This window comes from Chiroxiphia lanceolata, chromosome 11 (assembly GCF_009829145.1).
Source record: "Chiroxiphia lanceolata isolate bChiLan1 chromosome 11, bChiLan1.pri, whole genome shotgun sequence".
NCBI lineage: Eukaryota > Metazoa > Chordata > Aves > Passeriformes > Pipridae > Chiroxiphia > Chiroxiphia lanceolata.
In genome coordinates, this window is record NC_045647.1 from 20,129,736 (window position 1) to 20,143,749 (window position 14,014).

The 14,014-nt window shown below is 47.6% G+C and overlaps 1 long non-coding RNA gene across 1 annotated transcript; it reads right to left on the reverse strand.

Annotated features, from left to right (window-relative positions):
- Positions 1-5,119: 5,119 nt before the first annotated feature.
- Positions 5,120-11,494, reverse strand: LOC116792423. Its single transcript, XR_004359118.1, has 3 exons — positions 11,230-11,494; positions 5,577-5,696; positions 5,120-5,232 (listed from the first exon to the last, which is right to left on the reverse strand). It is a non-coding gene; the product is annotated as an uncharacterized LOC116792423 (long non-coding RNA).
- Between the last annotated feature and the right edge of the window lie 2,520 nt (positions 11,495-14,014).

Consider the following 14,014-nt stretch of genomic DNA (forward strand, 5'->3'; position numbering starts at 1 on the left):
GCCCACATAATTGAAATAAAGTCAACACCATGTTTGGTTTGTACTGTAGTTACATAGAGTTAACTGGAATTTGTGTTAATTATTCTAGTGTTAACTAAAACTTATTTAGCATTAACTTTTGTTAAAGAGCTTTTGTACAACACTGCACTGGGGTGGGGAATTCTCATTTACAGCATTGCTGATGAGTGCACAGACTCTGCTTATTCTAGAGCTGGTTTCTGAGTGTAAGTTTAAATTGCTGCACAAAAATCTAGACTTTAGTCTTTACCAGCTGCATTCATGTAAAAAACGGGGTGCAGTTAAGTAAGAAAAACTCCAGTAAATTTGATTCTAGAGGTACAAAATGCCTTAAAAGCTTTAATATACCTCACATTTTATAAGGGACATACTTAAAAAGATTTAAATAATCTGTGCTACCCACCCCAGCTGTGATCCTCCCATTGTACCAGATGTATTTCTAAAGCCCCTGTTGTGAGAGAGAGAAACAGAACTTAGGTCCTGGATGAAAATGAGTAGCTGGTTTATGGCACATTTGGAGTAATATGCAGCTTTTAGGGTTGATTTACCTATTTTTGCCCTATTACTGTGACAGTATTAGCTCTCAGTGCTGCTGGGTTTCTGTAACTATGCTCAGAACACAAGTGGAGGAAGCTTTTAATTTCTTATTTTCTGAATTTACATTTCTCTCAACATTCTCAGAGCCAGAGCATTTGTTGTTAAAATCAGTGACCTTGATAGAGTCCTAAGTGTGTCTTGGGCCAAAGCACCTGAGTTTGGGGGTTAATGTCTCCCCATGCCTTCAGTGTATTGGGATAAGCAGGTCCTGCAGAGGTACTGCAGTATCAGTTCATTTTTTAGAACAGTTAATTAGTTCTTCCCTTTACCCAGGGTGCTGACCCTTGATCCCCATCTCTCTCCTACTCATTCTCTTACCTGTAAATGCATTTATTTCCTCATAGTTTCCTTGTAATTGGAAGCAGCTTGATTTAAGTGATAAAGCCCAAACCAGAAAGGAATTAGGCTGTGGTTGAGCAGCTTTGTCTCATCAGGTTATTTCTCACCCTGACTTTACTTGTGGGCTCCACCCAGTAAATGGCATCTGCTCAGCAAGGGACACAGTGTGTTTGCCTTTTTCCATGAGGGGTCCAAGGATGAGGTGACAACACAGCAAGGGTCCTTCTAATAAAGAAACTGGTTAAAGAATGCACAGCAAACAGTGCAGGAAGGTTTGCAGTAGCAGTAGAGACATGTTTACCACCCATGGTGCAGTGATTGTGTCATGGTGGTCTTGGAAACATTCCAGTGTTGCTCCAAAAATAGAATACAGCTTCAGTGCAGATCCATATCCCAGGAGAATTGTTTGTGTTCTCTGCCTTTCCATGCAGAGGTGTGCTCTGAAATCTCCCTGGTGGCGTGAAACCTGAGACCTGTTGGGCTTTTCCCGTCCTTGTGCTTCCAGAGGGGACTCTTGGTGCTTGTGCCAAGGCCACAGTAGGTAAACTTGGTGCATTAAAAATTATCTCCCTTGTGTTGAGAGCAAGGATGGTGGCAGCCAAGAATTGCTGTTATTCTCTATTTTCCAGATTTATTCTCTAGTTTGTGCTGTGTGGAAGGTCAGAGCTACCCCCAGAGGTACATCCAACAGTTTCACCTACCTGGAAAGGGTCTTCTCTGCTGGGGTGTCCCAGGTTGGGTGGGGGATTTGCATTCTTAACCCTCCATTTGCTTGGTGCTGTGTCCAGCCTGTGAGAACAGATGCACAAAGTCATTCTTTGGCTGTTGTACCGACCCAGAGGTGTCAGCAACACACACGGAGAATCACCGTGTTCGGATTGGATTCCTTGATTGCCAGATCCAGGCCGGGGGGCATGTGACATGCCATGGCACAGGCTGGGGGAGAATGGATGGGGGGCACCCCGGGGGGAGCACTTGGGGCTGTGGGTTGATGAGAAGGTGGATGTGCCCCGGCCACGTGCCCTGGGCTGATCCACAGCGTGGGCAACGAGTGATGGGGGATCCTGCCCCTCTGCCCCGCTCAGGGGAGAGCCCACCTGCAATGAGACTTCCCTGTGTCCAGCTCTGGGATCTCCAACAGCACAAGGATGTGGAGCTGCTGGAGGAGTCCAGAGGAAAACACAAAAATGCTCCCAGGGCTGGAGCCCCTCTGCTCTGGAGCCAGGCTGGGAGAGCTGGGGGGGTTCACCTGGAGAAGAGAAGGCTCCAGGGAGACCTGAGAGCCCCTTGCAGGGCCTAAAGAGGATCCAGGAGAGCTGGAGAGGGACTTGGGACAAGGGATGGAGGGACAGGCCAAGGGGGAATGGCTTCCCAGTGCCAGAGGGCAGGGAGAGATGGGATGTTGGATACTGGCAGTACTGGGTTAGTGGTTGGACTTGATTATTTTAAGGTCTTTTCTAACCTGAATTATTCTATGATTCTGTGACATCTTTGTGCCAGAAAGCTCTTGCTGCTCTCTCCTCAGTAAAAGGTGCATCCAGGTGGCTCATCCTTTTGCTTTACCAAGCAAATTATAAAATATGATATATGCAAGGGAAAAAAAAAAAAAAACAATAAAAGAGAGAGAAAGGCAAGTCTCATCCACTGGTCAGAAGAGACCAGTGTGACAAGTTCAGCTGAGTATTGGTGCTTTCAGCTGAGACTCCCAAAAGAACTGAAGGCCCTCAATTCCAGAGGCATCAATGTGTGATGTGGCCTTCAAGCCCTCAAGCTGAAGTTGTGTATTTAATGTCATAGTTCTGTAGAGATGAATCCTGACAGGAACTACTGGAGGCATCAGATGTCCATGTATGTCTTGTTGCAATATGAGAAATCAAATTTGTTCTTCCTACAGAGATGGTTTTGGTGGAATTGGATTTTTAGACTAGTTCGTTTCAGACACTTAAAACCACTCCAGTGAAGAGGCATTGGAAAATCAGACACAGTTCTATTTCAGCCTGCTGTATTAATGCAATCTGCAAAATAAAGCCATTACAAGCCATATAATGCTACTAAGGACTGTATTTTTGGAGACTGAAAAGGTCCTTTCTGAAATAGGAGAATGTTACTGAAAAAATACTCCTTTGACATTAAAACTCTCCCATATAGATGATTTCAAGCTGATTAGTTAAACCCAGCACAGCATAAAACCAGGGAGAAGGATCAAATCATGCAAGTCTCAGTTCTGTGAGGGAGTTTGCTACTCCCTGAATACATCACCTTATACATTACACACTCTTTAATACACTCCAGCAACTGTGTAAATCAAAAGGAGCAAGCAGTGGAAAATCCATCCCAGTATCCCAAAACGCTGTCACACATGAAACCTGACCCACACCTGGAAGTGGCTTCTCCTGCAGGAGCTCCCTAAAACCAAGGGAGATAAGGAAGGAAAAGAAAGAGGTGTAGTTTGAACTTCCCAACTCCTACAAAAGTAAATTTGTACCTAACTAAGCTGTGAGTGATGTCACCAGGTCCTGCTACGTAACACTGAAGTGTGTCCTGCCAAAACAAGCAGCCAAAGGCTTTCCTTGGTATTTATTTTAGAAAACAGTAAGACTGAGGCTGTTTTTAGAGCCTGATGTAACGCCATGGTGATGGTTTCCTCATCAGCTGGCAGACACTGCCCCAATTGCCTTATCAGACGTGCTGTGAGGACAGGGGTGATGCAGAGCTCCAGAAACCAGTGCACTGACACACGGGACACAGCGGATTTTCCTCAGGTTACAGCAAAAAATATAGGTCAAGCCTAATCAGACCAGTGCAAAAAACCTAAAGGTAAGTGAAACAGTTGGAGCATTAGGCATGAGAATAACTAAGGAGTGGAGAGAACTAGAATATATGAGGATCTGAAGGATGAAATTCAGGAAATGTTAGGATGCTGTTAAAAGGTTTCAGCTGTCACCAAAATGTGCAGTGGAATATGTAAAACTATTGTGGAGATAGTTTAAATGGGTGAATTGCCGAGGAACAGCTCTGGAAAGCTTTGACAGGAACAGACATGTTTAAACCTGGTTTCAGCTGAGTCAATGGAAATCCTTCCCTTAATCTCAGGACAGGATTTCATTTTGAACCCAGAATAATTCTCCCACAGGTTATTCATAGAATCATGAATATCTTGAGCTGGAAGGGACCCGCAAGGATCATCAAGTCTGACTCCTGACCCTGCACAGACACCCAGGAATCACACACTCCCTGATTCCCTTCTATCCCCTTCCCTTTGGTTTTTGGAGCAGCACTGGAGTCCTGTAAAATTCAGAGCCTGTTTCTGGACCCAGATGTAGCACAGCTGTACACAAAGCTTTCTACCTTCTCTGCCAGTTCATGTCACTGTTGGCTCACAGATGGATATCCCAGGTATTTTAAGACTCCATTTAGAGGCAGCTGTGACAGGAGCCAAATCTAAGTTGCTCTTCAACAATATTTATTAGTTTTAGGGTGACTACTGGGAGTGCAAGTGTTGAGGAACTAATCTCTAAAAATCAAAGTGCTGATCAGTAAATTTGATACTGAACGGGGTGTTTCACTCGGTGGACAACAGTGCTGGGCTGATCCCTGTGTAATCCCTCTCCAGCCCAAACTGAGTTCCCTCCATCAAAATTGGCAACAGAAAATAATCCAATGCTGCTTTTAGATTCGGTCCAAATTCTGTGACTGATGACAACAAAACATTTCCTGTGCATCTCTGCTCTGGAGCCAGGCTGGGAGAGCTGGGGGGGTTCCCCTGGAGAAGAGAAGGCTCCAGGGAGACCTGAGAGCCCCTTGCAGGGCCTAAAGGGGCTCCAGGAGAGCTGGAGAGGGACTGGGGACAAGGGATGGAGGGACAGGACAAGGGGGAATGGCTTCCTACTGCCAGAGGGCAGGGATAGATGGGATATTGGGAAGAGATTCTTCCCAGTGAGGGTGGGGAGGCCCTGGCCCAGGTTGCCCAGAGAAGCTGTGGCTGCCTCATCCCTGGAAGTGTCCAAGGCCAGGTTGGAGGGGGCTTGGAGCAACCTGGGCTAGTGGAAGGTGTCCCTGCCCATGATGGAGGGTTGGTCAAATCTTTAAAATCCCTTCCAAACCATTCTGGGATTCTCTGATTCAAAGAGCCTTCAACAGCAAAAGAAAAACGTGAATTGTCAAACCACCACATTTCTTTATTCCTTTCTGTCTTTATTTTGAGACAGACCCAGAAGCAATGAAATCTTTGTTCATCCTTGATGCACTGTTTTTTTCTACAGTGTTTTAAAAATGGTCCTGAAAAGAAAAAAATATGTGATCAGCAACCCAAATATCAAGAGATTTCTGTGCAAGAGAGAATATTTCATGATAGGAAGAGATTAGAAAATTGAGTAACTGGTACATTTTCATGCTTTGATACAACTAGCCTGTGCCAACTCTGCTTCTAGAAGAGTTCACTACATCTGAATAGGAAAGAGTTTAGTCTTCTCAGATCACAATAGGTCTTTCCTAAGTGGAGTAGGATTCCATAAAAAACAAAGTAGAGGCCATAAATATTGAAGGCATTGCAGGATTGATTTGGGTCTTAAATTTCATTTTTAAGGGAAGAGAAAAATACAGGAACTCCTGTCTTTCCTCACCTCTTGCCCATTCCAGGCTGGAACTGTTCCATCAGTAGGTGCAGTACAGGTAACAAACGTTAATTTTCCAGCACCAGACATGTTCATTGCTAGACAGATAAACCATGACAAGTGTTTTTCCTACAATAAAATAAGAATTAGAAAACAACACAGAATTAAATTGGACTGAAAGGGCTGGTTCTCCACGAGCTCTGTTCAGCAAAGTGGTTAAAGATGTGGAGCTCAGCACACCCGGAAAAACCCCATCGCTGCCCTTTGGCCAGAAAATGACTGAGCATCATTAAATGTGTGAGAGTTCCCTCTCAGAGCATTACCTTACACGTGACAAACTACTGGGGTTTTATCGTAGGTTCCAAAACAGATTAAGGTGACAGGTTGCTGTGCACCTCACTATTTTCTCTGACTGATTCATGGTCAGGGAAGAGACTTCAAAAATGAAGCCGTTTCTTCCCCCCCAGAGATGACCTAATGAGACACAGTCATGAGATAAGGTTCTGCGTCAGCATCTTTTATGTAAATTCTTTTTTAGGGCTGGTAAGGGAGTGTTACAGTTGGCCACTTCATGAAGGAAAACAAACAGACAGAGTTCTATTTTTAGTCTTCTGAGAATATAACTCACAAATGCCATTTTTCCAGAGGTGATCCGTTGAGTTTCCACATTTCTGCTCATGGTCAGCCAAGCTTTTAACACGGAATTGTATCTTTAAATTCATGTGACAGTTACATACAAATCTTTCGAAGTGCTTCTGATACCTAACACAAAATTCATAGGTAGCTTCTTTTTAACATCTTTTAGCATCTTTGAGAGCTTCATCAAAACTCAGTTAACTCCAGCTAAGCATTTTGAGAACTGCTACATACAACAAGGCAAGTAACCAAACCAAACACTGTTTTCTCTGCTGCCTAAACCAAGGTGAATATAACTGTCCCTCAGATTTTTAGATTCTTTACTGGACACATTTACTGGATCTGTTATTGCTCAGGTAGTTTGAGTGGGTATTTTCCTTGTACAATAGTAAAATCCTAAACAAATGTATACAAGGTGTACCTGTACAACACCAGTGTTTTAGCACTGTACAACCAAACAAAAGTGATTTTGATATTTTGAGCATTGGAAGCAGCTTTACCTGCTCTCTGAAGTGTTGCTCCAGAATTCTCATGCCGGGAAAAAAAATTATAAAAAGGATTTTAGACACACGGAAGACAATTCAAAGCATTTAACACCCCAAGGAATGGTAATGGATTGAACCTCTGTTCTGCCACTACAGCCCCAGTTCTTTGAACCTTTGGTGTTATGCATTCAAAGAAAGTGTAAATGCAAGTGTGGGATTGTGGGAGAGTTTTCAAAACAAATCAGTGTGGTCATGGTTTATGTTCTTCTTCTTGTCCCTCTTCAAGGAAACATGAGAATAAAAGTCCCTATAATATTCCATTTGGGGTTTTTTCACATCAAAGAGGTCATAACCATGTACCATGCAGGGAAGGGTTGTGACACTACCATCATGTACAAAATTAATTTGGTATTGAAAACAGTAACATCAGTCACCAGGAACCACTTCTGGCCCATAAAGGTCCCACAAACTGCCCGCTGGTCAGCAGGTATGGCAGCCTGGGTTGTTCCTACCTCCCTGCTGGCAGGTAGAGGCTGCAGGAAGCTGTTCAGACTCTGAGGAACGTGTTCCCAATTTGTCTTGGCTGGTGCCTGTGCCGGTTTTCCCTTTGTGTGCGTCACTGGGCGTGCTGGCTGGCGTTCCTTGATACCGCCGGCGATACACCCGTGTTTGGAGATGGGTGTCGTGTTCCACCTGGATGGGAAAGGGCCACAGGAAGAGTGTCCTGCTGAGGGATTGTGCTGCTGTGGTGACATGAAAATACACTGCCAGTTCACCAGGTGAATTTGGCTAAAGGAGAGGGAGGAGGCACAGCCTCTGCTCCCAGAGATATCCAGCAGTGTCCCAGTCCCAGGACTGTGATGAATTCACAGGTGCTCAGGAGCTCAGTAAGAAGATCTCTGGTGTGAGCAAAGCCAGATCACAAGAGCAGAAGGAGTGGGTTTAGTAAGACCACATCACTGTATTGTGAACCACCTGCACCTCACTCCCACCCCTTGGAAGGGCTGCAGGACACCTGCACCACCCTCACTTACACACTCAGTGTGCAAAGAAATGTGGTTATGGTTTTTCTCCCTTATTTCCACTGTCCCTAAAGACTTTACTCAAGACTTTGACTTCCTCCAAAGCACGTAAAGTAAAACTGAGTGAACCTGGTGGTAGCAGCTCCCCACCAAAGTGCCTGGTCTTAGCTAAAAGCAGCATTCCATGTAATTTCCCTGCTCCTACACATCTCTCTTTGGAACGGCTGTTCCAGACCTGGAGCTGCCTTACTGATCCCACCAACTGGCTCTACCTCAGGTGAGACATGTGGTAGCTTCATTTTGCAGCAGTCTTGCAGCAGGAGCTGTGGGCAGGCTCTTTCAGCATGGCAAGGGGAGCAGCAAAGCTGGGGGCACCCCAAGTTCAGTCCTGCAGTGGAGGCTGTCGTGGTGCTTCCCAGCTCAGCAGCAAAGGCAAGAACTGGTCCTGGTCTGGGGTGAACCAGCTGGTGCCAGGGGCCTCACAAGGGGCAGCATGATGGAACCCTCTGGTAGGGGTTTGCTTGCTGCCTTTGGTGTTTGTCCCCCATCCTGCTGTGTCACACCATCAGGGAAGGCCACGAAACAAGCTGAGGAGCTGTGAGCCCATCTCTCTAGCACAGACACCAGTGAAAGTGGGGAAAAAACTCCCAAACAAACCCAGACCAAGCTTGTGATCTGCCTTTTTGGTGCCATCACTGGGTTTCATCCTGTTTCTGTATCCTGAGACAGGACTTGAGCTCAGACAGCTGCAAGCATTGGGTAACATCTGCCTGCCCCAAAACCTGGTGGTTTGCACCCAAACTGGGGAGCATAGGGTGTACAGGCAGCCCCTGACAAGCATGTTGGCAGGAGAAGCAGAGCCCAGGTCTCCTGAGTGGTAATCCTGCCTGCTGGGCATATTCCCTTCCTTGTGGCCTCTGGGCCATGCAGAGCTCATGTCGAAGCCTGCACAGGTTCTATTTTTCATGTTCAGTAAAATTTGACTCAGTTTGTGCCAAAATCTCTCAGGATTATCCCTCCCCTGTCCCCCATGAGTTATGTTTCCTTGAAAAACCACAACCCTCTCTGAGTACCTTAGAAATGCACCATAAGCACTAAGCCAACACGAGACAATAATAAATGAGGCAGAATTACATGCCAGGATGTGCTGGTGATAATGTTTTCCACTAAAGACGGGAGCAGTGAAATTTTCCAGCACAACAACAGAGGCCCTGCTCCCCCACCCCACGTGAAACACGAGCGAACTTCACCTGCCCACCCTGTGTCCGTCCAGCCCCAAACCATCCCCACCTGCACCGTCACCCGTGGGTGACACACGAAGCCACCAGGGACGAGCTTGGCCAGCCCAGCACTGGCTGACCTTTAAATCCATCTTGTCTTGTCTGCATGCCCAAGAGGAAATCATGTGTGTGGCACGAGCCTGACCCAGAAATATTGCAGGGAGTAGGATATTTTGCGTGAATAAGGAAGGGCAGGGTCTGCAAGATGAATCACCACAACAATAATTATCCTGAGGAAAAACCTTGGAGGGTGGATTAACCGTGATAACTTGCCCTTTCAAGGTAACAACAATGCGAGCCGTCAGCTCTTCTCCACGGTGGGGGACAGAAAATGCTTTAGCACAAAGCATAAAAGTAAAAATGACGGGAATTCAGAAGAAGAGATTGCCCAAGGAGGCATCCTTCACTTCCCAACTGCCCCAGCTTCAGCCTGCCATTGTTATACAATATACCACAAGAATTGCTTCAAAAATTATTTTTAGCACACCAGCAGCCTTCAGTGAAAATAAATAAAGGGCCAGACAGTTGCTATAAAGACAGGAAATAAACTTTAGAAACTCTTTAGCTTTTGGCTAAGCAGGGCAACTGAATTACACAGTTCCTGAGCGTGCACGATAGTCTCAGATAAGATGAACTCCGACAGTTTTCTCTTTTCTTTCCTCCCATCAGCGCAGTTATAACATCACCATCAGTGCTTTGTGACTGCTCCCCACCTGGAGCAAACACCAAGGCCAGGAACCTCAGGGTGCTGCAGCCTCTGCCTGCACCTCTGGTGTGTATCTCCCATGGTTGTACCATGTGCAGCCAAAGGGTTCAGAGCCAGCAACCCCCATGAGCAGCAGCTGCAGTGCTGTGCCCATTCCCAGTCCCTGAAGGCAGCCCCTGTGGCCAGGACACATCATCACAGCAGTGTCCCTCTCTCTCCCCAGCCCACCCTGCTGCTTGGCTCAGGCAACAGGAGCACGAGTTCCTCCTGAGGAAGTGGGGAGAGCTCTGCTTGTGTGACACTTAAACTGCTCAGAGGAGCTTCAAGCATCCCAAAGATGGGCAGAACCATGGTGGAGATGAGCGAGACAGGAAATGACCTCCCACCAGAGCAACACCTCCAGCCCCTGCAGAGCCCCAGTGTGGGTGGGTACAGCTGCCCAGGGAGACCATGAATGACCTGCTGCTTGTTCAACATCCCTGCACTGAGGGAGCAACGAGAAAAGGCCCAACTCTGTCTACCAGTTGAAACAATATTCTACTTTTTGTTACTGAGCCAACCTTGTGTTCAGCCTTGGCTAAATGCTCCAAGCTACCATGCTGTCAAGCAGAGCAGTTGGTGGAGAGGTGACTATTTTGCTGCCTTTCAGCTGGTCAAGGGAGAGGATTGTCCCACTCTGCTCTGCCCTGGGGTGGCCTCACCTCAACATTGGGGCAGTTTGGGGGGACACAATGGAAGGAAGGGATTGAGCCATCAGAGAGTGTCCAAAGGAGGCAACAGAGATGGGGAAAGGCCTTGATTTGAAGCTGTGGGAGGACACTGAGGGCACCTGGTGTGTTCAGCTGGAGCAGAGGAGACTGAGGGGAGACCTCAGTGCAGTTCCAACTGCCTGGGCAGGGGCAGAGGAGGGGCAGGGACTGAGCTCTGCTCTGGGGGGACCAGGGACAGCACCCAGGGAAGGGCTGGAGCTGTGTCAGGGCAGGCTCAGGTTGGATCTCAGGCAAAGGTTCTTCCCCCAGAGGCTGGTTGGGCACTGCCCAGGCTCCCCAGGGCAGTGGGCACAGCCCCAAGGCTGCCAGAGCTCCAGGAGGGTTTGGATGATCCTCTGGGGCACAGGGGGTGACTCTTGGGGATGGGCCTGTGCAGGGCCAGGAGTTGGACTGGATGATCCTTGTGGGTCCCTTCCAACTCAGCACATTCTGGGATTCTGTAGCCAGTTATCTGCATCAAGTCTGCTCTGAAGAGCTGAGGTGCCACAGCCTTGTCTGTGCTTCACCCCAGCTGCCCCAGGGCTGGGGAAAGTGCTGGCATTGCTTCTGTGAATGCTGCCTGGAGCAGGTGCTTCCCAGGGCAAGAGCTGGAGAGAAAAACCCACCTGTGGTCACTCAGGGTCTGCACTGCCCCTGGACAGGACAGCTCTCTGCAGTGACCCCATCTGGGGCAAATAAACCCAAGTCTGGAAAGCGAAACCACGGGCAATCCGTGCTCTGCTCCAGAGGCAAAGGTTGCTGCACAGGGAGCACGAGGCCTCACCTGCCCCTGCTCGTGGCTCCCCAGACACGGAAGAGGCTCTGCCTTGCACGGAATCTGCGCTGGGGGGGGATGTGCTGTCAGACTACCGAGGAAAGGCTCTTCCTGCTCCTCTCCCGTTCCAGCTGAACCTCTGCCAGCAGCAAACAGAGCCACGGAAAGTGAAACCACAGTGGGGAAGGAACCTGGAGAAGGTGCTTCTCAGGCGCTGCTCCTTCGCTCGAGCTTGCAGTTACCACAGAACTCCTGTGCCCTTTGCAACTTGTGGAGTAACTGTAATAACAACAAGAAAACGAATGAAAGCATTTCCCTGTCCCAATGGCATATGGGTACCTTTCCATCTCGCTGCTCCTGAGTTACAAGGAGTAAGTAACTTACCATTACTAAGCCTGTTAACAGCTTTATTTCCCTCTGCCACCTCCACTTCATTCTGAACTAGGCTGCCAGCATCCTCTAATTTCTCCCCACCAGCCTCTCCTGAATATCTTGGATGTCTCCTGTTTGGAGACAGGTCCATCAGCACTTGAAGGGTGGTCTGGGGGCAAGGTGAGGTCACATTACTTAAACACCTGACTATTTTCTTTGCTTTCTTAGCTGTACACAGAGATCCCTTCTGACTGCAGGAACATCCCTTCCCTCTGTTTTTAATTTAAGGTTTAACAAAGTGATTTTCATATTTTTACATCCCCAAAACATAAAAAAACCCCTTCAGCCACAGCCCTTCAGCTTGGACTTGGTCCTGCCTCCCCCAGTAACAGAACAAGAGTAAAACACCTTATCAATGTGAACAGATCAGTTTTCCCTGTGGTGGAGTTGTTTTCAGCGTGCTGTGATGTGTATTACAAAAGCCAAAGATATAAATGATCAGCTGGAAGCTTGAATTAATTTTTCCTCATGTCTAAATTAGGAGGGTGAGTAATTGCTGCAGTAATCGCAGGCAGAGCCTGTTTATCAATGCCAGTGAATAATTGGCTATTAAACAATAGTGCACTTTGCCTTTGAAAATTCACAACACTCCAACAGGAAGCACAGGGCCAGTTTTATATTGGCCTGGTGATGGATGAGAGGAGTGGCAGGATTACAAACGCTGTTTGGGGAAAAGCTTCCTGACGTGTCTCCCCCAAAAGCATCCCTGTGCCTGAAGAGCTATCCTTGCTGCAAGGATAAGCACACAGTGGGCTTAGATTACAGCATCTGAAGTCACAGGGCCAAAATAGCACAAGCCTAATTCTGTAATCAATCACTCCTGATCACAGGCAGCCCCGGGCTGTGCCCCGAAACCACAGGCAGGAGCTGCCTCTTGTTTTCTGGTTTGGTACACGCGCCCGTCTGCCACTCTCTGACCTCACCCTTTGTTCATCACAGCATCTGGCCCTCTTATCTTCCTTCTACCCTCCCATTTTCCATGCCAAGCCTATCCTCTTCCCACCATGCTCCTCATCCCTTCCTCTGACAACTCTGGATCAGATCCCTGTCCTCCCAGTGTACCACCCTCCCTGCCCAGCTCCACCAACCCCTCAATCCACCTGCTTTTCAGTGCCACCTCTCCATTTCTTTCCCCTCCTGGACTCTGTGTGCTCACCCCAGGCACCCACAGCTCCTCCAGCTCCCAGGGCCTCACCTGTGCTCTTCCAAGCCTCTTCCTTTCTCTGAGCTTTCTGGATCAGGAGCAGACATGGTGCAAATGATTGGGGATCCCTCCTGTTCCTGCTGCTTTCAAGCCCTTGCCCAATCTCTCCTCATCCTCCTCCAGGATTCACCCAAAGCTCTTTCTTCTCCTCCCAGATTTCCCCACCCACTGTTGGTGGTGTCAGGTTCTGGTGTGACAACCCAACCAGTCTCTCACGTTGGCATCTCCATATCCCTGCTCCTTCACTTCATCCACAACTCATTTGACTCTCTCAGTCACTCTCTAATGGTTAATCTGCAATATTCTCCCCCAACCACTGCTCTTCCTCACCTCCCTGCTGTGCAAATCCCCCCTCTGCTCACTGCTCATCCAGATAATTCAATTAGTTTTCCCCTGCTCCTCTGTTTGCAGACTTCTCCTCCCTGTCCTTTTCTCAATTTGAAAATTGCTCATTTACTTTCAGGCTTCATTTCAGTTCCAGTCTAGACTGGAGTCTGACTCCCAGAGTCTGACTGAACTTCACTTTTCCCTCCCCTGAAGCTGTTAACATAGCAGCAAATTCATTCTCTCTACCTCTGTACCATCACCTTCCCAACTAAGCAGCTGTAAGATCCAGCTGAATCTGAACAAGTGTATCTGCAACTCTGGCTGATGCAACTCCTGGCTCTCTTCTCCTGGCTCCCCTGTCCTCCTAGGAAATATGAGCTGACTGGTTTTGCTCACCTCTGTGGTAGGGCACTGGTCTGTTTTCCCTTCCAGTGGCATCTCCATGACATTTCACTGTCTTTCATCTTTCTTTCATCCCTTTTAATTTAATTATCCTTAACTCTTTCTCATTTAACCTTGAATTCTGCAATTTCCCCTTCACTAACATCCTTTAGTGTCTCCTTTCTTTAAGATGTACCAAAAGGTCCTTGATTTCCCTCTTGTCCTTCCAGACTCTGGTCCCTCCCATAGCTCACTGCTGTTTGTAATATCCTGGTGTTCCTCTGGAAGTTTCTGCCCCTCACATCTTACGGAAACTTCTCTGGTGGAGGTCTCTCATCTCTTCTTCTTACCAGGATGTCCGTCAGCCACTTCCTTTTATCTTCATTTGCTTTTAGCACAGTTGACCACGTTCCTCTCGAGCCCTTGTCCTCTGGACTCAGCCCCCCTCAC